This window comes from Pinus tabuliformis, chromosome 2_2 (genome assembly GCF_031772625.1).
Source record: "Pinus tabuliformis cultivar Carrire ecotype Pingquan chromosome 2_2, CPIR1, whole genome shotgun sequence".
Taxonomy (NCBI): domain Eukaryota; kingdom Viridiplantae; phylum Streptophyta; class Pinopsida; order Pinales; family Pinaceae; genus Pinus; species Pinus tabuliformis.
Genome location: NC_142300.1, coordinates 1,171,394,291 through 1,171,420,715, shown reverse-complemented (window position 1 = coordinate 1,171,420,715; position 26,425 = coordinate 1,171,394,291). Strand labels below are relative to the sequence as shown.

The 26,425-nt window shown below is 38.0% G+C and overlaps 1 pseudogene; it reads right to left on the bottom strand.

Moving 5' to 3' along the window:
• LOC149197625 (putative receptor-like protein kinase At5g20050) lies at positions 1–26,425 on the bottom strand (annotated as a pseudogene).

Genomic DNA, 26,425 nt, shown 5'->3' with positions numbered 1-26,425 from the left:
TCACCTTGCATAGAAAGAGACAGAAATGGTGGCAACACTGCTTGATGTGCCTTCTTTCTCCCACTGTGATGGATGAGAAGAAACCCTAGCCCCGGTTCTCATCAAAAACTCAATGCAAAGAGGTGGATCTTCTACTTTAGTATGTCCTTCCAGCATCATGATCACTTTATTCATTGAAGGCATTACTTTTGCATCCTCCTAAATACAGAAAAATAAAATTATGATAAATCTTTCTATCTGTTTCCACTCATAGTCTACCAGATATCCCAGTTTCAGATCAACGACATTCCTGATCTTTCCTTCTTGAATCATACTAATTGCCCATGAAGGAAAAAACTCCATCTCCTCCTGTTGGGACAGGTCTAAATTCTTCCTCCCACTGATTATTTCTAACAAAACCATGCCAAAACTGTAAACATCACTCTTGTCTGTGGCACAAGAATGTAGAATCCATTCAGGAGCTAAGTACCCAGGAGTCCCCTGACACGAGTAAATGAGTGGCTCTGAGCCCTGTCCATTAACTTGGCCAACCCAAAATCTACAAGTTTGGCTCCAAAATTCTCATCTAGCAGAATATTTTGAGGCTTCACATCCAAATGAAGAATCCTATCCTTGGATTTGTCATGCAAGAAAGCCAATCCCCAAGCCATATCATGGATGATCTTGTATGTCTTTCTCCAATCAAGATATGGTGAAGGATTATTGTCATAAGGGCACCAAAACAACCAGTGATCAAGAGATCCATTGCTCATGTACTCATACACCAACAATCTATAGGTGCCATCAGTGCAAAACCCAAATAGTCTCACCAAATTTACATGGCTAATTCTTCCCAAGCTTGCCACCTCTACACGGAAATACAAATGCCCTATATCAGTGTTACCTAGTTTCTTCACAACAACGTTTGTTCCAGTGGCAAGTTTCCCTTCAATCACAACTAAAAACCCACCAACCCCAAGTTGCATACTAAATCCTCATGTGGCCTCCTCCAACTCCATGTATGTATATCTATGGGGCAAGCCTAGCAAATTATCTAGAAATTAATCTTCTTTAGACTTGTGCTTCACCATTTTCTTCTTCGCCTTATATCTCCATGCAATAAATCCTAGTGAAAAAACCATGACAACAATACAAACCCATGATAGATGCCCTAGTGCTCTGATCTGATATTTGTTTCAGGGATTTGATCTACTAATAATGGTAACACCCTCGAGAGTTATTCCAGAAGAAAGACGTAGCACAAGAATAGTTCAACATGAATGAGTTCTTCCATTTCTCAAGGTTGATGGAGCTCGGATTCTTGTACACATTTGCAAAATAATCCACCCCATCAAGCTTCGGAAATTGGTTTGAAGCTCTGCATACAAGATTCTTCCTTGAATTCCATCTGATATTGGGTTGGAATTCATTAAATATAGCATCACCTTAGTAGTTGAAAGTCCCTCCTCACCTACAAATACTGAGTGAACCACAGATATCAGGAAGCTTCTAGAAATCAATAAAGTAGATAGAAAACATGTATAAATCAAATACCAACATGGTCTTTGATTGAATGTATGTTCTTAAATTCCCATCTCTATCCAATCTTGGGAACCAAAATAAATCATTCTTAAGCTAATCTCCCACAATAATTTGTCTCGGGTTGAGCACTCGTGATGTAGCGACAGGAGTTGTAGAGACTATTGTGGGATAAGAATAAGCAAGAGAGCAAGAGAAATTGTTTCTTAGGGGGCAAAGACACTATGGTTACGATGATTATGTAGGTTGAGAAATCAGAGACCACGATGAAAAAAGTTGCAGTTTTCTTTTAACATAAAAATATGTGGAGGCCATCGGCATAAAAGTTCATGGATGAGTACACATGTAATTGTCAGACCATGGGACGCATGTTAGCCCAAAGTCAAAATGGTAGACAAAGGTTGACCTAACCATTTTCAAGAAGAGATGCCTATCAGTGTAAATATGAGCTCAACATATCACTTATTGGAGTTTAACCTGGGTGGGGAGGATAACAATCATTCCTCCTCGTTGCCCAAGATAAACACAATTAACCACAACCAGTAGTGAATGTGTGTTTAGATTAAATTAGATTTCCTTTGTAACAGTTGGTGTTTTACATTCCTTCTTGAATCCATTTAACAATGCCTTTATTTGTTCTCGTAGAATAATATTTAGTACAACTTCTGTTCCATTCAATCATTTCACAATTACTCAATTTCTCTTTGCATAACTGTTCTTAAATTTTTAAAATGTTTTATTTGATAGGAAACCCATGAATCCTCTTGCATTCTAGAGAATTTTCCCATTGACCTATTGGGGTTTTTGCAATTCTATATAACATCAAACATTTAGAAGTTAAAGTTATTCTCAATGTTTCATAAATCTAACTTTAAAATAAATATGTACTTTGAATTGCCATAATAAAACTAGACCATGGATACCAATTCATTTTATTTAGATTGTTGAAGCTTCATATCTTAGGGATGAAGGGCCACTTGCTTGCAAATAATCCAAGTGCTTAAAATAAGTTGGGCTCTTCTAATTTCTAACCCCTAATTCACTCCTAGGATAACTATGCCCTTCAGGACTATATATGTTAGGTAACCAAATTCCCATGATCCTTAAAGGTTCACATGGTATACACTATTTAGGGATTACATACCAAAGAAAAAATGCAATAGTTAAGAAATCACTACTTTTTCTAAAAAGGAAAAAATGTTGGTTTTTATTAATAATACCAGTACATCAAGTCACCATAATTTCCATATACATTTTGTGACAAAGTGGCAATATTGTGCCAGAAAGCACAGTCCAATGAGGAATGAGTCCCAATTCCCATAGACATGAACATAGTAATACCTCCATCTAACAACAATAGATAAACTAATCATATTTCATATGTACAACAACATGAGAAATAGTATATTCGAGGTATGCAAATCAAAAAATAGGAAAGGGTGTCAGCGTGTATCAATGTGCTCTCTGAACCATCGTACCTTACAGATTCAGCCAAAAGTTAAAGATGAAAAAAAAAATGGATTATCAACTCAGGGCAATGATTTCATCGTCAGCGATGATGTTGTTATCGATAAGCAGAGTGAAATTTATCCATTCCACCGCAAAAGAAATACCAATCTTCGACATAGCATCTGCTATGGAGTTATGCTCCCAGTGGATGTGCTGAAAGGAAATGTGATGAAAAAACATCTTAAGATATTCAATGTGACGGATCCATCCCTATAGATGTGGATGAGAGATAATAGAAATACCCTTCATGTTGTTGATAAGAGCTTGTGAGTCCCCAAAGATCTGGATGCTTTGAATGTCCAGAAACCTAGCAAACCATAATAAACCCCATAGTGTGATGATCTCAGCCCGCGTGTTTGTGCAATTTCCCCCTAGCCAGAATATTTTATACTATTATTTTGAATTCACGCGAAGCCATGCTCGACATCCACATGAGCCACCTTGTGTAGCTCCATCAAAATATCTTGCAGGGTAGTTGATGTGTGGAGTAGATTTTCTGGAACCTATTGCTTTATCCTCTGTCTACTTCTGCTTCGAGGATGTCATCCAAAATGCAATTTTGTTGACAATATTATTTATATTGAGAGGAATATCATCAAATATGATGGAATTTTTGGCCTTCCAGATTTCCCAAAAAATTACAAGGGGAATGGCATGTTAATCCCTAGTTCTCCTTCCACCATAGAAAACAATAATCTATAGAGTCATGAACCAATAGAGGGAAAGTAAATATGTTTGAGATCCTAAACCATACCTGAGCAGCAATCGGGAAATTGAATAGGATATGATAATTTGTTTCTGCTGCCTTCCTGCAAAGTACACATCGACCAGGTTTGTATATACCTCTTTTCTTTAGGTTCTCCCAAGTTAGTGTCTTATCCTTCCAAGCAAGCCATGTATATAATATAATCTTGTACGGGACCTGTGTTTTCCAAAATTTCCTGAACCAGCATATGTGTTGTAGATTGTATGAGATACCAATAATGAAGAGGTATGTGTCAGCAACAGATATGGACCCCCGATGCAGTAGGCCATCCCACGTGATTTGGTCTCCTTCATCATTTTTTCATATGCGTGATCTGCACAAAACTTTAGTATAGCTATCCCAAGCCACTGTTATGACACCTATCAATCCAAATTCCTCCACTTTCTTCCAGACTGGAAAGCTACCGTTCCATGTTTTTATCACCTGAGCAAGGTAAAATATCCCTCTGGAATTTAATCTGGCAATTAAATCACTTGTACAATATGGATCCTATTCCACTCCCAGAATCCAATATCTACCTATGATAATGTTGTTCCCCAAGCCAAATGACCAACAAGTGTGATTTAGGAGCCATATTTTGATTTTTTTGAAACTTGTCCAAATGGAAGATCCAGTCGATTTCCCGATCATGCCATCTTACATCCACACTTTCACCTTAATGCGTCCCATATATTTATCTTGAATGATGTCTCCCCATAGAAATTTTCCAAATACATCATGCCATAGAGATTTAGTTAATAGAGCTCATCGAAATACTTTTAAGTTTAAGATCCCCCATCTCACAAATTTCTTTGGAATCGTGAGTTTATCCAATCTGATTAGATGATATTTGAAATATTTTCTAGAGCCAAACCAGATGAAGTTTGCCATAATCTGACATATTTTGTTGATGAAAGTGGCAGGGAGACAATAAAGCTATGCCCAGTAAACTGCAAGATGATGCAAAATTGATTGCGTGAGCATGACTCTTCCCCCAAGAGTCAAGAAACGATGCTCTCATCCAAAGTTTTTCCTATGAAACTTATATGCAATCCATAACCAAACATTTACTCTATAATTGTTTGGTTTGATGTTAAAACCCAGATATTCCAGATAGAAAACAGTAGATTGTGTGGCCATGCCAAAAATGTTGGCAATGTGATATACCTCCTCCTGTTGACCTTCAACATATAATAACATTGATTTTCCTTTGTTTATTATAAGCCCTGAAGCATTACCGAACCTGCAAAAGATATAGTGTAGTGTGGTCCATTTCAACCTGGAAAGCATTTCGAATATCATAATGGCATCAACAGAAATATTGTGTAACCTTTATGCCATGACCCAAGGTGAGTCTAGTAAATTGATTCTCCATTCTAGCAGCTTTGATTTTGTGGCTGAGGCCATCCATGACTAGAATAAAAAGTAGGGGTGATAATGAGCAGCCCTGACGTAGTCCCCTTCCTGCACCAAAAAAATTAGTGGGATAGCCATTTATGATTACAACATATTGAACAATGGATACACAAGCCATAATCCACTCTATATTTTTCATATCCAAGCCAAGCCTTAAGAGAATGATGTGTAGGAAAGCCCAATATACATAGTCGAACGCTTTCTGTAAATCCACCTTCATGACCAATGCTTCCATTTTCTTCGTGTGGATGGAATGAAGGCATTCCTGGGTTGTGGAAACATCATCATGTATCAATCTGTCATGCAAAAACCCATACTATTCCTGAGAGATATAAGTAGAGAGAGTCAACTTTAGTCGAACTGCTATGATCTTGGATATAAGCTTATAAATCATATTACACATGGATATGGGCCTATAGTCCTTAAAGGATTCCAACTCCTTCTGCTTCGGAATGAGTGAAATGAATGTGGAGTTGATGGCCCCTAGAATGTTTCCCCAAATCCTAGACTCTTCAACCATTTGCAATAAATTCAGCCCCACCAGATCAAAAAAATGTGTGAAGAATTCAACCGTCTAATCATCTAGCCTGGGGCATTTATATTTTACAAAAGGTTTTTGTACATTATGTATTTCCTCTAGATCAATGGGAATATATAATTCCAAATTTTTATCTGGATCAAACATGGTGCGATAGGAGTCTGAACCCAAAATTTTGTCCTCTATCTGAGTTCCCCCTCACGCCTTGCAGAAAGATTAGAAGAAAGTAACAACTTCTTTCTCGACATCTGAAGTGGAATGTGTCATGTTGCCATTAGAGTCTTTGACTTGCCAAATTGAATTGATGTGCCTCCTATAGTTTGCATAAGTGTGAAAATTTTTAGTGTTCATGTCCCCCTCTTTAAGACACAGTGCTCTACCTTTCAAGTGCCAGGTGACCTCCTGTATATGCAATATTTTCCTCCTTTTATCTTCCAACTCCTTTATATTGTTCATGAGATCTAGGGATGGGTTTCCCTTATCCAGGATCTGATTGAGTCTCTCCAATTCCTCCTTGATATTAAGTAAATCCTTTATCATGGTTCTTTTCTTTATTCGTTCCGAGTTCCAGACCTCCTATTTTAAGGCCCTAAGTTTCCCATGTATTGCATGCATGGGTGAAATATTTGATGCCATGTGCGACATTGTCTAGAAGGATTTAATCAATGTGTTAAATTTTTCATCCTCAAGCCAGATTTTGTTAAATTTGGAGGGCATACCCGAGCGCATTTCCTCTTACTTCTGAAATAACAATATGGGCATATGATTAGAGACATATATCTTAAGGAAATCAAAATGGAGGAATCCAAATCTCTCTACAAGGTTTTCATGGACCAAAAACTGATCAAGTCACCTGCCAATATGTTGGGGACCATCCCAGCCATTATGCCATATGGGTACAATGGGAAGGGATTGAATTTCCATTAGGTTGTTGTCAATGAAAATCATTTGGAGCCTATTCCCAAGGGGATCTTTTCTGCAATGTGAGCCCCAACGTTCCTCCAATGATACAATGGCATTGAAATATCCAACAACAATAAGAGAGCTTATCTTGAGTAGGTATGAAGCATCCAAATTGTCCCAAAGTGTAGTATGATCCCAGTAAGGGGCATATAAAGTCAAAATATGTAAACAACCAATAAGTCCCTCGAGACATCCTAAGAGGAAAATACCTGTAAAACAATTATATTCCTGGAAAGATGTCCAACGCAAATCCCATAAAGCTGCCAATCCACCAGATAGGCCCATAGAGTCGACTGTCACCATATGTCAATTAGGGAGAATTTTCCAGAAGTATACAAGAACCCAATGAGCATTCGTCATAGTTTCTTGTAATAGAATGATGTAGGGAAAATCGGAGGAGAAGAGATCTCTGAGGGAAATGAATTTGTTCAAGTCCCCTAGACCCCACAGATTTAGGGATAACACAAAGTCATGATCCATGTTGGCCGAGCGCAGTTGCGCTAAGGGCCCGAGGATCAAAGGATGTGCAAATGGGAATATAAATGAGGTCAGAGGATCCAAGGAATTGGACGGGTTTGATTTTTGGGCGTCCACGAAAGTGTCGACTACCCCGCACCCCACTATGATGGATAGTGATATTAAGGGCCAAGGTGGGACTAATGGAAGGGGATTGCTTTGTTTGTCCCTGATGGATGGACAAGGTATGTAGGTTGAGTGCAGGGTTTACGAGGAGAAATTCAATGTCGCTGCCCACTGAATTTCGGGGAGAGGAGTCAGGTGAAGGAGGTATAAGGGGAGAACAATCATAGCACAATCTGCGAGTATGGGGAGATTTCTCTAAGTTACGCAGAATTGTAAGATGATTAGAAAGGACCAGAGACTTAGGGGGCATCAATGATACGGGTAGCGAGGATGATATGGAGTGAGGAAAAATGGGAGGAGAGGAGCGATGGGGAAAGAGGGAAGGTTCCAGAGGCGGGGAAGATACTGCAGTCTTAGGTAGACACGGGTCTGTCGTACCAATTGGTGAGGATCGAGGGGAGGAGGGTAAGGTGATGGGAGAGGAGGACATTGGGTGCCCATTCATATGTTGATCAGGGATGAGAGATTAGCGCTAGGAGAGGTACCTGAAAGAGTATACCGATGTATATGAAAATTTTGACTAGCTCCACCATTTCCATGGGTGTGTCAATCATCAGCCTCTCGACCAGCACCACCCCTTCCACAAGCGTGCCCACCATCAGCCTCCCTTCTACTGAGTCACCGAGGACAATGGGCCATGAGATGTTTAGTCTGGTGGCAAATAAGACAATGAAATGGAATGCTCTAGTAATCCAATCTCTGATGGGTGTGGATCTACTCCCAGGCCAAATCTATGTGCACAGAGAAGCCCAATTCTACCAAGATCCAAGTGACTCTTTTGTCTCGAGCCCCTAAACACTTTGGATCAATGTATATGAACCTTCCAATAGAATTTCCAATGTCCGTCAAAACCCTTCTGGTCCAGAATTCAATGGGAAGCCCAAGCAACTTCACCCAGATCATTTTGTTTCTAGGAGTGTCCCTAAGAGGATTGAAACCAATATACCATGGGTGGAGAGAAAGGAAATTATGTCCCTGAACCCATGGTATTTTGTGAATTTTCTCCAAATCCTCATAATGTAGGAAGTGGAAACTATACCATGAGTTCATAAGTCGACTGACCATAGGAGTGTAGCCAAGAAGCATTTCCCACTATGAAGATACCCATTCTGGAATCTTCACTTCCTAAAGGTATGGGAAATACCAGTGTCCCACCAATGCATGTTTTTGCATACTAATCATTCAATCCAAAAGGACATCATAACCAAAACCTAGAAGCTTTGTCTGAGGAGAAGTCCCAATCGCTCTGCTTCGATGTTTTTCCTTAGCTGCCAAAGGAGGAGCGTGATGCAATATAGGGTGTGGATGAGTTGTATGTTGTACAAGTGGACAGTCTACATCAGGAGAATGAAAATGAGTGTTATTCTCATCGGGATGGAGAGGAGCTGCATGCGTCGAAAATGACAAATGGGTATCGGGAGGGGGAATGTGGAGTGGATCATTATGTGCCACGTGGGTCATCTATATGGAGCCATGTTTGTCAATTCAGCAGCAAGGGTTGCATGTATAGATGCCTCATGCTCCAATGTGTCAGATTTATGTTGGTCTGAGAGATCCATACGCCTAGGGGTAGTGGGGCATGAAAAGTGAAAGGACAGGTCTAGCTCAAAGTGGCGTGCTAGGTAAGCAAAAGATCGAATGTCAAGGCGAAGTAGGATAATGAAAAAGAGAAAATCATAAGCAAGGCCTCGCAAAGCAGACCGTAGTACCCTAAGTCTCGTTGAATGACAAATTTATAGAGAGAGATACCCATTGTAGGTAGATCCCAGAAGCCACCCTGCCGTCGTTCCAAATCTCGAATTGGAAATTTAATGAAAGAAAATGGAATGTCTAGTATTCCAACAAAGCTACCTATAGAACTGCCTCAAAAAACAAAAACCAGTCGCTAAGATCTTGTGGAGAATCTCAATACTAGTACAAGCCCAATAAATTGTGCCTGGTAGAACAACCACCAACCTCACATAATCAATATCTAACAAATTTGAAAATTGTCGGGAATGGAAATAGGTGGATTCTTCTGGCAAGGGACACCGAAAAACATGCACCACCCGAACAACCCAAAGAATTGAAAACCAAAAATGTGTATCAAAAACCGCTAGTGCATGAATGTGGATGTAGCCAAACTATCATCCATTGCATCAACAACCCATACATGTCCACCATCTATTGCAACATCTAATCCCAAAATTTTTACAAGGATGGGATATGGTGAAAAAGCCAATCCACTTCCTCCAAAGTATAAGATAATTAGTCATTTCTAGGCAGGTCCCAGGGTCAAGAGCCAAATCGATACAAGATACATTAAGAATGTTTGAAAAAGTAAAAAAAGTCTCAGCTTGTCGCAAATGATACAATAGAGAATGTATATAGCCAGTAGGAAAATGATAGCGATATGGAATATTTTGGAAGAGAGGACAGAAAACATGACCGAGGATGATGCTTCAAAACCAATCTAAAGCAAGTTCAGAAGGAGACAAGGAGAAAAGGACGTATATGCTGCTGACAGTCTAAGATAATGGGCCAATAGCGAGGATGTAAGGGAAAGGTTCTGGCTTCCAAAAATGAAACAGTTAAAATAGAAATAGTAAGCCCTTTCCTTTCCAAATTAAACCACCAGTACCTCAGTAAGAGCTGGATGTCGATAATGAATCCTATTTAGAAGGCCTTCAGCACCAGCCTCTTCCTGATCTCTAGTGAGCTCCCTTTTGCAATTGCCTTTTCAGATTCATCGACCCCTGCAATTCCAGCGGCATTGTGCCCCACAAGAGGAGTCCTTGCACGGAAGGAGCTCACCAAATAAAAGACACTTGTTCTCATTATCAATTTTACAAATTTGATCACAATTCCTATTCATTGGTCCATGCAATTTATTTTAATTGTAAATTTGCATAAAGAAATTTTAGAACACATATGGATTGTCTTTTGCATCGAAGGATTGTCTTTTGCATCGAAGTTTCAACGAGGATCAATGATGGTGAAAATTTTGATATGAAAAACCTGTGTGCATGGAGAAAAAGATAAGCTAATAGGGTAATTCTTACAAAGTCACGCGCTTGGAACTCCAGTCGATTACGCATGTGCCTAAATATCTTCCAAAGTAAAATTCTTTGTAATGACAGAAGAGAGCATGGATTTCTGGTTTTCGATCAAGAAGATATTCCTCCTTCAATTTTCCCGCCTCTGTCTCTATTCTTCCTCTTCCTCCATTTTTTATTTTTTCATTCATTCCATGCAATGTGATGTGTTTTGTATGCAATGTGATTTTTTTGTATGAAGTTTTATTTTCCCTCATTGTTCCTCATTTATCGTGTTCTAATTTTCAATATGGATGCATCTCCTCACCCCAAGTGGTATTAGGTTGTGCATATATCCTAATCCTAGGTCCATTCACACTAGGAAATATACAATAATACAAAATAGAAAGAGGGTTTCTTTAATCTTTGGGATTCACAAAAGAGTAGTAAAAGCCGATAATATATGATAATGTAAAATAGAAAGATAATATATGATAATGCAAAATAGAAAGAGGGTTTGTGAGAAAAATGGGAAAATGGTTTTTTTAATTTTTGGGATCAAGAAGATGGGAGTAATGTAATGTTATAGAATATATATTTTAAATAGAATTTTAAATTTTGGAGATTTGGTTTAATGATAAATGTCAATAAGATTCATATGTATTTTTTCTTAATATTTGAATAATGAGATAGTAAGGTAAGAGATTTCATATAGTATTAGAGTTGGATGTGGGGTACATAATATTTCTTTTTAATTAACCAAGTATTTTAATAAAAAGAACAATATGTCAAGAGGAGGGGCAAGTTTAACTAGTTGTATTGATTTCGTTGGGCATTTGGCTAGATATGTGCTAGAAAGTGCTTAGTTTAAATCCCACTATGTTTGATGTATTATTTTATGTCAATGAGTTTATTGGGGATGTCATCCATGAATGTGGGAAAGCATCCTTTAGGTTTCCTACCTGGTTTTTCCTTGAAAAAAGAAAAGGACAACATGTCCTTAGTATTAATAATAAACCAAGATCTTAACATGTGAGGATCTCTAAATAAGAAATAATATCTACCACAAATCTCATAATAGGTCGAACAAGAGACAATAAAATGTCAAACAATTTCAAGGTTCCTATTCAATAACTTTCATATACATTAGTCATAATTTATTGATGATCAATCTCCATTCTTAATTTGCAACAACAAACCCTAGATTGCACACAATGAAACTGAATGTTGTGAAAGTTGCTCAAGACCATTCAGGGTTTGTTGTCATCATATTGAACTTGAGGGCACTAAGCTTGCAGCAAAAGAAGACCATTACAATAAATGGCAAGTGAGAGAGGCCCTTGAGAATATTAAACACCCTAATAATATTGATAGAGATAGAGGGTTGTAGATAAGGGTTACTTGGATTCCCTTAATCCACCAACAAAGAGATCAACTTTAGTAAAGCCAACATGAAAAAAGAACTAGGATATCAAGGATTTTGTTCCTAGACTAAATTAGTCATTCACGTTAGTCATTTTCAGTTGTATTACTTATTAGCTAGTCATATATTTTAACCCAAGACTAAATTAGTCATTTATGTTAGTCATTTTAGGTGGGGTCACTTAAGATTTCTCATTTTTGGTAGTATTTCACATAGAAAAGCTATGGTGACTAACGTTTTTAGTCACCTAGTCACTAATTTCCCACTTTCTACTAGTGTAATGATGAAATGCAACTATCATAGAAAATAACAATGTTGCCCTATGAAAAATTAACATGGTATCAGAGCTGGGCTGAAGAAAATTCATGGATATCACCCCAATGATGACACCTTTGATGGAAGCAAGAAAAGGATGGTGGAAATCTAAAAGAATTCTAGTGTTTGAAGATAACCCTAAGTATCTTGATGATTAGGGTTTGATGGACTCTATGACATTAGGTTTGGAGAGAAAACCCTGGTTTACGGTAGATACCTAAGATTTGATGTATGAAACTCTAGCACAGTCTATGTAAAGCACTTGATGAAGATTCAATGAAGCCCTATATGGGATAATCCCTAGAAGATCTGGTTAGATACTTGAAGGAAAAATTTATATATGGACAATGGACATTGATGGCTCTTGAATATTTGTTCAAGAGGGAGAGGATCACCTCCCATTGAAGATAAGTACTTCTTTACTTATGATGCTTCTTACTTGTTAGACTTATAGATATGAGGATTATGTTTATTTATTGTACTTACTACATATGTATTTGAGTATATGGATGTTTCTAACCTCCTTGGTGAGATGTGATGAGTAGATCCTTGTTGAGGATCATTTTGAGATGAAGATCTAGAAAACGATAAAGAGGTACTTGATGAAAAGATGACAAAGTGCTTCAAGATGCCTATGTCTAATGAAAAGGTGCATAGGTAATACCATAAGGTATGCTTGGTATGTTTCAGCTATTGGCACGGTAAGCCCTAAGGAATGATGAGAATATCTCTTTCTTTAAGGGATCATACATGCACATGAAACTGACTTGGATCTATGTTTCCTATCATGAAAAGATGCACCTAGTGTTGAACATTTTTTATCTTCTTGAATTCTATAAGGATATCTAATGTTGATACACTTGATGATCTATATACCGTGATCCTATAAAGAAGGCTAGCACTTCAACTCTAGCAAATGATACTCTTGATACTTGTCATGATGGACTTCATATATAAGGATAACTCATTGACTCTTATACATGAGTCTGTTGGTAATGCTTGTGACAAGCATGATGAAAGCATATGGAAAGAGTGATTGACACTCTTGTTGTTTTTCATAAATCTTTATTGAATGACATAATTTGATCTCATTGGTCATGTAGAGCATGGTAACATTGATGTGAAAGGTATAAGTGTATGATTGATAAGTAGATATCTTATAGTCATGTCTTGATGGCATATGGTTAATATAAATGATGGAGTGACTTGATATAAAGAGCTAGTGTGTTCTTAATCTTTGAGATATGATGTTGCATCTATCTGCTGCTTTGGGTCTAATATTTGATGAAAGATTGATGTCATGAGGCTTATAGCGATGACATATATATATACATATATGATCTAACAAGATATGATGTTTCTTGACTCTAGTAGAGACAAGTTAATGACATGAATGAAGTAGATCCCCAGTGATAGGGAGAACATATTTTCAAACCATTATTTGCACTAGGTACTGTTGACTTATGATTTATGTGCTTCTGAGAGTATTGATCTAAAACAGAGTCTCAGATCTCAAGCCTGTACACAAATTATGGCTTTTTCTCCAGATGCAGTCACATATCTAGGAGATCTTGTCCCTAGATGCACACATCCTAAGGCCTAAACAACGTCCAGATAGCTAAAGATACTCCCATGCTAGCCTGAAGGGTGTGTATAGGGGTTTGACTATAGTTGACCATCATCTGAAGCTTTATGAAGTTGTTTGAATTTTGAAGCGAAGTGTCTCTGACATATTCTTCCATTGTCAACTGATTTATGAAATTGTTGAGTTAAATTTTTTATCATATAATGAAGCATTATGCATGAAATCAGATGGTCACCTGGAAGATGTGAGTACCATATATGTATTCCAGATAAAAACAATATCTATTAGCAAGAAAATCTTGAATGCTTTCCATAACATGAACATGCAGATTGAAGTTGTGTTTGTAGGTGACTGGGACATACATATAGATATGTCACTATGTTTGTGATACGTGAATTTGGCATGATTTGGATTACTAATATATATGTGCAGTGCTTTGTCATGATTCTTCAAATAAATTTGAATTGGTGACTAAGATATGCTTTGATTATAGATCTCTCTATGATAGTGAATTTGGACTTGACTTGATGATTTGATTTGACAATTGTTGATTTTCCCTTATATTGATGCTATGTGGGCCTGATGACCTGTGTGGATATTGGCCTCCTTATTCTTAGAAAAATGGTTGAGATATTGATAGTTGTAATTCAACATGAAAATGGAACTAGCATGAATCATCCTTGATGTGTCCATTTGCACATACTGACAAAAATGACTTGTATTATGATTATGAGAATGACTTGATAAAGTTTGAATTGATAATGTATGGTTGATGAAAACTTGTTGGAATAGTAAGAAATGAAGTCATGACTTGATATGAGCTCCAACTGTCTCCTGGTTGAAAGTATTGATACTATGATATTTATGACTTTGATAATGGTCATGATCTAGGTTCTAAACTCTAATGGGATCACTTTGTCGTTGTGATGATACAACATGGATTTATGTAAGGATGATTACGATGCCTTAGCAAGGCATTATTCTTAGAGAATTGCAATCCAGATATGTTTATATATGAAAGTTATTTGATGAAGTTAGGATGATGAGTTCCAAGGTATGGCTTTGATTATCATTTTGGTTTTTATACCGTGATGATCTACTTGTTACAGGTAAAGAGCCTCTAATGATCTAAATCAGAGGGATATGGCTTCTGAAGCTCGAAATGATGTATCATGGCATGATAAATCAATTTATGGAATTTGGGAAATAAATTCCATATTGCAAAGGTATTGCAATTTTTTTTGTATAATGCAAATTCAAATCCTTGGGTACTTCGATTTGAAGTTCAAAGATGTTGTTGAACTTGACATGGCATCTGACATTTGTTTGAAGCACATTTTGAACATCCATCTATATATATGATGTGCATAGAACTTGAATAAATTATTGATTGAGCTACTTCGCTCACATAGAGTTACAACTGGGCATGCTTTGAAATATCTACATGAGATATTCTATTTTTGAGGTTGAGATACTTCTACTATGATACGTGACTACAAGGATGTATTGCTAATATTTGAGATTATTTTTGATATGAACATTTGGATGTTGCTTTAGTATGAGATATTCCATGATATCTTGGATGCGAGGTCCATAGCATGATCGAGGTTGATCATGATGTTGCTACGATGGCTAACTACGAGGTAGGACGAGGAAGCTCCTTAGAGAGCTATCTAAGCATGATATAGATATGAGATGTTCATATTACGATAACAGAGAATCCCATATACATATACATATATATATATAGTTGGGACTGAGATACTCTCGTATATTGAGACAATGCAGCTATTCGAAACAAGCTCAGGCCGGTGGTTGGTACCTCCTTGAGAGGGAGGATGATTATGGTATCATTTTGTGATTTATATGATTATATATGATCTGACATGATATTTGATTTGATGTTTTGTATGAACATGAAACAAGTGCTATTGAGACAATAAGATACTAGATTTGAGTGTTATGAGAGAAACGTTGATCGAGGATATTGGTCCAAACCTTCCCCACTGTTTGAGCTACCAGGGTGAGGAATTGAGGGATAAGGGCTCTTGGGGTTGTGGGAACTGTAGACAATAGTGCATTACCCCTATATGTTATACATAAGGTTGAGGGTTTTACTCCCCTGTCTAGTCTTTGCAGAGTATATCCCATTTGGAATCATACCCACAAGAAAGGATTTTTGGGAATATTACTCATCATTCGGTCAACGTGTTGAGTGTGTGGTTGGGGTGTACAATCTAAGGAGATTATGATGCCGGTGTTCTACCACATGTCTATTATGGGTCATCGATGGGAAGATCAGTAGGAAATATGATGGGTTAAGGTTAAGCTCCGTGCTAAAATTATAGGGTCGAGGGTGTACTCCCCTTTATGATCGAGGGTCAAGGGTGTACTCCCTTGCATGATGAGTTATCCTATTGCTCGGTATGGGTGGAAGATATTACTCCCTAATGTGATTCCAGGTTGAGGTGTGCCCCATGATGGTATGCTCTCCAATGATGATTGATGGTGATTTGGGTAGTAGCCCATCGACAGAGATTCCAGATAGCAACCTGATGGATAAAGGGTGGTAGCTTGAGCTCCCCTTCGGTAACAGATTCTTCTTCTTCTAGATTTGAGAATGTTCAACATACGAGTAGGAAAAATAAAGAGATAAAAAATAATAAGAAAAGGATAGATCGATGTGTACAATGATGATTTGTGATATACATGGTCTGGTGACTACATGAAAAATATGATATGTGATGATATATTGTTCGATGGACAGATATTGGTAGGTGGAATTCTCCCTAGTTGAAAGGGAGCATTAATTTTTGCAACTGCAGTAAAATTTCACCTTGGACAGCTCAAATGACTGCAATAATTATTTCATTAGATTCCTCTTTTTGAGAGGACTAAAATCGACCTAAATATCACCCAATTTGGTAAATAGGAAGTTGAGTTATGAATTATTTTATTCATACGTGTATTATGGAATGGGTCGGCTCTAACCACATGAGTAACTGCGTCGGTACATCTTAACCCCAAGTGAACCATAAGGAAAGTCTATAAATATAATAGACCTCAAGGTCATTTGGATTCATACTCTCTTCTCTTTTTTCTTGGTTCGCATAGGTTTTAGGGAAGAAGTTCACTCAAGGGTCCAAAATCATAGGCGAAAGGTTTGCTTTGGGTTAGGGTGTTTTGGATCTCAGTCACTGGTACAGAACAAGGAATTCTAGTCCCTCGATGCTAGCACATAAGCCTATGAGAGAAACTACATATTCTTGGATGCTGGAATAGAGGCTTATGGGAGTGACTATGGCTTTAGAGGCAGATCAGAAGGTTTGGGTCCCCAGTGGCCCACACAGGGTTGTCCTGAGAGTGACCAGGACATCTAAGTCACTTGCACAACAACTCTAAAAGAGAGACTCTCAGATTTAGGTGTGTTTCTCCATAGTTTCACACATAAATACTTCCTTAGAGATACCGTGGAGTCACAATCGCCCGCATACAGTGGTCGCGATAGCGACCAGAGTATTTTGTTCGTGCACAAGCAATTTTGATGAGAGCGACTCAAGTTCAGATCTAGGCTTTCACATCTTCACTTCAGTTGATTTCAGTGATATGGTAGATCTAGGTTTCTATCTACAATTATATATATTTGTATATCTATAGATCTGATTTGTTAGTATCTACTGTAATACATATGTATTGTGCTCATTGACATTGACAACAGTGCTCAGCAGTGTGCGGCACAGTGATAACAGTATACAACAATTGACATCAGTTCGTGACAACACATTATAACCATCAGTATGAGGATTATGATTCCTAACATGATTAGATATGCTTCATGAATATCATTATTGTTTTGTTGCATATATAAAGTTAGGGATCATTGTACTCTCTTTTTGCTGCATCATTTGATGACGATCTAAGAAGAAGAATATTTGCAAGGTTTTTTCCCATTGTGGGTTTTTCCCTGGTGTCAGACAAATCCTGGTGTCTCTATATGTGTGTGTTCTTTCTTCTATAGTTCCTTTTATGTTCCACTACATTGTTGATTATGGTGATGTTGTTTCTTTCTATGTTTTTGCACATGTTTATGTATAATGGTGTAGATATGAATAATGTAATGATGATAAGGGGTGAACTTAATGTATTAATGATGAAATGAAACTATCATAGAAAAGAACAATGTCACACTATGAAAAATGAACATCATAGAGTCATGATCATTCATGACTAGGATCGAATGCTCAACTTGGCATAATGAAACTAATTTAGTCAAAAGATACGGGAAAGTTTCATGGTAAAGATCCTATACCATGGATTATATATATGCAACGATACTTTTATTTACACCATGTGTGATCCTTACAAAAGGTAAGTATTACAACCTTGTCTTTTGAAAAATATCAAATTTTATGGTATCAATGGCTTTATGAAATCCAAAAGGATTTTATTGTATCTTGGTCCATTTTCATGGAGAAATTGAAAGGAAATTATGGAGATATTAAGAGAAATTTATTATTTAGTCAATTGGTAAATCTATGTCAAAGAGATTGAATTAAAAAAGTAGATTTAGTGATCACAAGAGTTAAGTATGATGGTAAAAAACATTCCGGAGGATAATTTGTTAGACCTTTTATGGGAACCTTAAAGGGAAAAATACAACAAAAGGTTCATCTGTTTCAACCTAAAATTGTAGAGCATGCTTAAAGTATGGCAAGGAAAGCTGAAAGTAAAAATATGCTGCTAGAAGAGTAGTCAACAACAACTATGGAGAACATAAAAACTAACAAATATAGAGAACATCAAGTTCCCTCTCTAACCTTAGTCAACCAATAAGGATGACACTTCAACAAATGCATTATAAAATACTAAAGAGACTATGTTCCAACTATGATAAAATTCACAGTAAGGGACATAAATACAATGAAAAGAAGTTACTATACATAGAGAGTGAAGAGGAAAAATATCAATAATTATAACTATCACAAAACTAGAGCTAGAAAACACTACAATAATATTTTCTCATGAATTAATCAACATCACTACTCCACAAGCCATCAAGGTAGAAGGATATATCAAAAGAAAAAATGTAACAATGTTGATTGATTTAGGTAGTATACATAAATTCATTAATTACAAATTAGTTGAACTTATCAATTATTTTGTATTTACAAGACTAAAAATTCAAGTAATAATTATAGATGGACATACCTTATATTGTTCAATAAAGTTCCATACTCTTAAATTGAATATGAGAGAGTATTTATTGGATGTTCATTATTAAGATCCAAATCAATAGAGATGATGTTGTATTAGGGGTCCAATTGTTACAATCATTGGTAACAATGGTACTTAATTTTTAATACCTTTTCAAGGAATTTTCCTCATAAGGGAAGGAAATTGAGCTTATAATTATCCAAGGGATACCCTACAAATTATTAATTGTTGGGTGTTGGTACTTAATTATCTTCTTTATTCATAGGTATCACCATGTTGGACCCCAATTCGTAACAAGGTGATGACGCCACCCGTTTGATACTTATTAGGGGGGTCCATGGGGGGCGACAACAATTTTAGGGGGTTCAGGGGTAGCACTCCCAAAGATAAAAATAGATTGAAAATTGCCTTGTGAAATATTGTAATTTCATAGTCATTCTGAGTCATTCACTAGGTGGATGATCTAATGGTAGAAGTTATATTTGGTTTAGGGTTATTTTCCCTCGGAGGCAATCCCTCCTATATATGAGGGAATTGTAATTTGGCTTTGCATATGTATATTCTTAGTGAGAAAGAGAGAGGAGATCGTGTGAGTGAAAAAAGGAAATTATAGAGGATTTCTTGTAGGTTGTGTTAAGTCCCTATAATACTAGTGATTTCCCCATTACTATTGTCGTTGTATCCCTTTTTTTTTCTAAATATGTCTAAATCTATTGATATAACAAAATGGTACAAGGAGGCACTGGCCTCTGTAGTTCAGATCTCAAAATAAGCTCTGTTTAACAACCTATTTCTAAAATTGACTGCCCGCAATGGGGAAACCAGTCCAAAATTGAAATGTTTGCTGCCCACGCAGGGGTTACAGCCTGGAACAGTTTATCAAATTTCACATTGAAATTTAACAACAATTGCATACAGTAATCAACAAAATAGACCGCTGACAACATTTTCACACAGGAAACGACAAAATGGACCACTGACATGGGAATCTGTGAGCTCATGACTTGGCAGGAGGGTAAGCTTGGAACAGCTAAGTGTCATTGGAGTGAGGAGGTTCTTCGACAATCAGAAATTGGTATTCTTCCATCTCATCCTCCGCAACCTGTTGAACTCTCGGTGCTTCCTCCATCGTCTTGGCTCGAGTTGGGGTATTTACTCCATGATCTACACCTTTATGTTCTTGAGTGTCCTCCTGAGTTCTGTGTTTCCCTGAGCTGACATTAGGGGCTTTCCTTTTGCCTGCAACTGTCTTCTTCAGGATATGGCTAGATGGGGCATACGTGCTTTGAGGTATTTCTTTGAATGCTACAAAAATTATGGCAATTATGCATGGCCTGTCTAGACTACATCAAAACTGAAATTGGGTTGAATGGCTGGGAGGTTGAGGATCCTTTGCATCACTCCTCAGACCTACCATCTGTACACGTCCTCATTTGTTGCAGGTGGCAAGATAGCGTCCTATGAAGTGAGTTGCAGAAGAGGGGGAAGAAGTGGCAGAGGGGGTAGATTCCGAGTGGGACTGGGATGGAGGCCAAATTACTCTACCTCTGCTGCCACCCCTCCGGCAGTGCATTCGATGGCGCAACTGAGGCATGCTAAACTGGCTTGAATGGAACCAACTGGGATGTGGAAGGGCGGAGACAGCGGCGGAATTGCCCGGGGGGGGGGCCAAAGGAGCAAATGTATTCAGATCAGTGCGAAAGTGAAGGTCTGAAGTATCAGAGCATAGGCTATGAAGGAGATTGAGTGGATAATGGGCAGTCTCGTCCAAATCAGGCTGGCCTCTTATCCCTAAAATCGTGCACAGGTTTGGCTCTGTGGCATCAGGGAGAGAGATAAGATTCAGAGGAGAATGAGTATGGGGGAAGCACTTCGAGAGAATCATCTTAACGGCCAGAGCAAGACTACATCGTCTTGCGCACTACATTAAATCTTCATAAATTCCTATGGTAGAGTTCTGCAGGGAAGCGTGGCCGAACAATTGTCTTCGCCACTTGCCATCCCTTTTTTGTTACACTATGACAATGCATTTATTCACCTACATCTGGGAGTTCTACCTCATGCCGCAATAGGTCAATGCATTCCTGTAGATGAGATCTATCATTTATAATATCAAACAAGTCGACATTTAAGCCTCGATCACTATCCACTCCCAGATTTTTTAGGAGATCTACTACTTTCTTGGTTTCCCTTTTGACATGATGGAAGGTGATAGCTCTGTTAATTAGGAGCCAGTGTTCGATGATCTCCAATCTAGCTGCTAATCTCCAGATGTCAGCTACTTTGTAAGCAGGAGTGCCTTGGAGGATTTGATTGGCCATGTTGATAAGGATTTGAGAATCTCCTTCTATTACTATAGGAAAAAAACCATGCTGTTGAGCTAAAAAAAGTCCTTGCCATAATCCTTCTAGTTCAGTTGAATTATTCGTATCCCAGCCTATCAATCCAAAGAAGAGCTTGAGACCTGGGTTTCCTTTGGATGCTCCATCAAAATTTAATTATATCATTCCTTGGGGAGGAGGCTGCCATTTACTTGATGCACTAGGAATATGAGAGAGGTTTTTGAGGAGCTCAAGAGTCTGGTAAGTCGAAGTTGCTAGTTCTCCCAAATATTCCTTTCTTGAGGAAGGGTAGGCACGTCCTCTTCATGCCAAATTTGAAGTGCCATCATTTCCTACAGAGTGTTACATAGATTACTCCATATGATCTCAAGAGGGGTGCTTTGGTTTTTGAAAATGCGTTTGTTTCTTTCCTTCCATAAAGTCCAAACGAGAAGGCCGGGTACAATTTTCCATAGAAAGTTTAGTAATCTACTTTTGTAAGGATCAATTCTCTAGTTCCGGATGGTTTTGGTGATATCCCCTGTTTCTCTGCCACTTCTTTGACATCTAAATTCTTTTTTCTCCTAGATTTTATTAGCTAGGTAGCATGTGTCCATAAGATGTTGTATTGTCTCTTCCTGTTGGTTGCAATTAGGGCATCTTGAGGGTCCGTGGAAGTTTTTTTCTTAGGTTGTCCCAAGTGAGTATCCTTTTTTGACATAACAACCAGAGAAAGGTAGAGATCTTGGGCCAGATACCACGAGACCATATTTTGTCCCAAATGGGATCTTTCAAGTCCTGAGTTCGAGTCATGAGGTTGTATGCCTCCTTAGTAGTGAAAATTCCCCGTGGGGTATATCCCCATCTTAGTATATCCTTCTTGTCTGAGAATCGTATTTTCCTGTTAATGAGTTCTGTGTTAATCTCATTGTGGAGTTTCTCTGTGCCTTGTTTTATAATTTGTTCTACAGTTATCCATTGTCTGTATCCCTGATTAATAACTGGGGTCCAGTGTTGATTTACTTTTTCCTACTGTTGTGTTGCCTAATCAACTGTATGTGGAGGATTTTACATATTGTTGAGACATGATTTTTGTTGCCAGGAGTCAACCCAGAAGTAGGTGTTGCTACCATCTCTGACTTCCCAAAAACTATGCTGTTGTATCAGGGCGCTCTACTGTCTTGCTTCATTCCAGATCAATGAGCCCTTTTCATCGGTTAGAAGTCTAACTAAATATTTTGGCGTTATGTTATTTGCATATTTGGCAGTCCGAAGAGTGGCCCATGGTGTATAAAGAGCTGAGAGCCATTTCCACCATATATTTGCTCCCATAACTGCATTGTTGTGGTGAGGATCTTTGAGTCCCACTCCTCCATCTGTTTTGGGAAGGAAAATTGTGTTCCATTTGACCAATGCCCATTTTCTATTATGGCCGGTGGATCCCCATAGAAATTTTCTCTGTAGATTTTTTATTCTCTTAAGTACCCATTTTGGTGTGGCCAAAACTGAGAAAATATATAGGGGCATCAATTGTAGAACATATTTAACCAGCACCAACCTACTAGCCATATTAAGGGTTCTAAAGGTCCAAGAGGCTAGACAGACTTCAAGTTTTTCAAGGAATAACAGCTAAGAGGTATGTTTGAGCATTGAATCAATTAGAGGGGCTCTGAGATATTTGGAGGGGAGAGAGGCTTTAGAGAATCCTAGAATGTGAATGATGGAGGATTGAGTGGTGGGGTGGGTGTGAAAAAAGAAGATTTGGGATTTTGAAGTATTGATTCTAGCTCCTGAGGCTTCCGAAAAATCATCAAGAATGGCTTTAAACATTAATGCTTCCTGAATAGATGGATGCACAAACAACATGATTTCATCCATAAATTTCTGATGCGTGATGGCTGGGAAATTATGAAGAGAAATTCCTCTGAGCTGCTGAGTTTGAAGGGCAGTCTTTATAGCTCATCCTAATACTTCATCCATTAGCACAAAGAGAAAGGGAGAGAGCGGATCTCCCTAGCGAATACCTCTGGATGGGTGGAATGGCTGAAAGGGGATACTGTTTACAAAAATGGAGAAGAAAGTAGAAGAGACAATATTTATAACCCATCTAACGTAGGTAGACGAAAAACCAAACTCAATAAGTATTTTTTGGATGTAATAGTGGCTTAACTTGTCAAATGCTTTAGAGAGATCAATTTTGAGAAGCATACCTGATTTTTTGTTATGCTTTAAAGAATGAATGATCTCATGGGTCATAATGATGCCGTCTATGATATACTTGCCTTCAACATAACCCGCTAGCGAGATTAGAAATGGAAGAAATGTTTTCAAATGGGAAGCAATGACTTTGGAGATGATTTTATAGATAACATTGCACAACGCTATTGGACTAAACTAATCTGGTGAAGTTGGCTTCTCTTATTTAGGGATGAGAGTAATAAATGCAACATTTAGAGAAGGAAGCAACCAATGGAGAGTTCTTAATTCTTCCACAACCTTCCATATGTCCATTTGAATGAGTTTCCAAAAGTTATGAAAGAAGTTGGATGTAAAACCATTTGGGCCTGGAGCTTTCCCCTCTTTGAGATGTTTCATTGCTGATTCAACTTCCTGTAGAGTTACTGGATGAAGCAGTGGCTGATTGTGTTCATTTGTTATGATTTTTGCGATATGCTGGAGAATCTACTCTATAGGTGGTTTTCGATTGATATGCGGTTCCAGATGAACTTGTTTGAAATGCTTGAGGAGCTCTCTTTCGATATCCTTGTGCGCTTTCAATTTTTCTCCCTGTGGATTCTATATTTGAGTGATGTTGTTGTGCCTTATTCTCTGTATGGTGGTGCAGTGAAAGAATTTCATATTCCATTCTCCCTCTTTTAGCCATCTTATTTTGGACTTCTGCCTTCAAAGAATCTCCTCTTTCTTTGTTCTTTCATCCAGTTGTTTCTGAAGTCTTTGTTCCTTCTCTACCAGTGCTTCTGTCCTTCCTTCATTGATTATTTTTTGCTTAAGTTCCATCATTTCATGGGCCAGAGCTTTTTTGGCTTGAAATATATTCCCAAATGTCATTTGATTCCATTTCTTGATATGAATTTTGAGAATTTTGAGCCGTTGCTGAAGTTGATACATTTGTGATACATTTGAGTTGACCAGATTGTTAAATTCTGGGAGGGTGTGCCAAAAAGTTTCATACTAGAAGGGTCTTCTTGTGGAGTTGCCAAGACTTTACCATTGTAGAGATATTGGCTAGTGATCAGACCCGGAAAGAGGTAGGATAGAGGCAGAGAAGTCTCCTCCTAAATCGATGGCATTGTCAGATAGCAAAAATCTATCCAATAATTAGGCGATTTGTTGTGAGCCTAATATTTTATTGTTCCAGGTGTACATGCCATTATTAAAGGGCATATCAATGAGCCAATTGTTTTGTATGTACTCTTTAAAGTGATTACTTTCCATGTCTAATTTGACTCGACCGCCATTCTTCTCCTCAAGCTTAGTAATCATATTAAAATCACCACCTGTAATCCAAAGAGGATGGATTCTGGTGGAATTGAGAGCAACTAATGTGTTCAGTAATGCCAATTTATTCATGGCTTCCTGAGGAAAATATACATTTGAGAGATGGCCATGCACATTGGTCCCTATGATATGAAAAGTGGCTTGAATAAGATTATGATTGGCATGGAAATCAGTGAGCAAAATAGCCTGTGTGTTCCATGCTATTGCCAATCCTCCTGAAGCTCTCGAGGCATCAACTACTACTGAATGGCTCCCTGGCTAGGCTTTTGAGAGAATGTTAGCAAGTGTACTACTGCTACATTTTGTTTCTTCCATGAAGAAAATTTGTGGTCTCTCCTGCTGTATCATGTTTTTGATCATTTTGTACTTCACAAGGCTGTTTAACCCTCTTAAATTCTATGAAATAAGCTTCATGATTCAATATTGGGTTTTAGCCAGTAGTACTTTGTTAACTTGAAATATCTTCCTGATTCCACCAACATTTCCCCTATGATGATGGTTCTTTGTAGATCTGTCTTTCTTCCTCGTTTCTTAGTATCTTTTAGAAGGTTTTTCCCCTCCTATTGACTCTCCGGTTGTATCCCTAATGTTCGTTGCTGATGTTCTCTTGAAATAATTACCTCCAAATTCTCTAACTGTCTATCCAGTATTTTTTCAAATTCTTTCTTTCTACATGCTTGCTCAAGGCTAAATATATCTAGATCCCTAATGTAAATACTCTCTAGTTCCTCTTCCATATGTTTGGGTTCACTATTTTCCACTGCTAAGTCATTTGTGTGGATTGATTCTTGGATTAGGTTTTCAATTTCCATTCCATTCAGTCACCATTTGGTTTCCTTGTTGGGACTGGAAATTGGGCTTGCCATATCTACGGGTGACTTCATGCTTTTCCTCATGTCTGAGGTGTGGATTATCAAAGGAGACTTGGGTATATCTTTAGCTTAGATAGGGGATTCACAGTCGTCCAAGGTTGTATGGGCGAGGATATAAAAGTTGTTGCTAGTTGATGGATTAAATGTGTTGGTTGTAGGAATTTTGAGGCTTGACATGGGTTTTTCGTGGTGCTCTTTTTGGGAATCTACTTTGGTGAACCCTTCCGAGTCCGGTTTTTCTGAGGAGTTGTTGGCTTTGGTGGTAGCATTGAGGGGGAAATCGCGGAAAAGATGTCCATGGGCATGACATTTCCTGCATCTGAATGGAACATGTTCATAATCTATGGGCTGAATCCATTCAAAATCATCATGGTAGAGACTTACAAAATCTGGAAGTGCATTATTTAGATGCATGTAGACACAAATGTGAGCATAGGAGGTATACCTTCAGAGTTTCATTTCTTTTGCTACCTTTATGAAATTGCCAAGTCCATTTCCAATGTCTTTCATTGATTCTTCATCCTAGTACTCCAAAGGTAGGGAATACAGTCGAATCCAGACCAGCGCCCAACTGAAATCTTCTTTATCTAGATTGAATCTTTCGATCCAGTCTCTTAGATACAGGCCCGCTGAGTTGAAGAAATAGGGGCCACCATCTAGAATTCTATTACGATCTTCTAAGCAGTTGAAAATAGCTGTAAAGAAACCTTTGGGACCAAGCTGCAAGGTGACATGTCCTTTAGGTTTCCATTTGGCCGCAATCCATCTTTGCAGGGCTTTCTCCGTTGGCCAGAAGCCAATGAATTTCCCTATAAGCACGTGGTCCTTCAT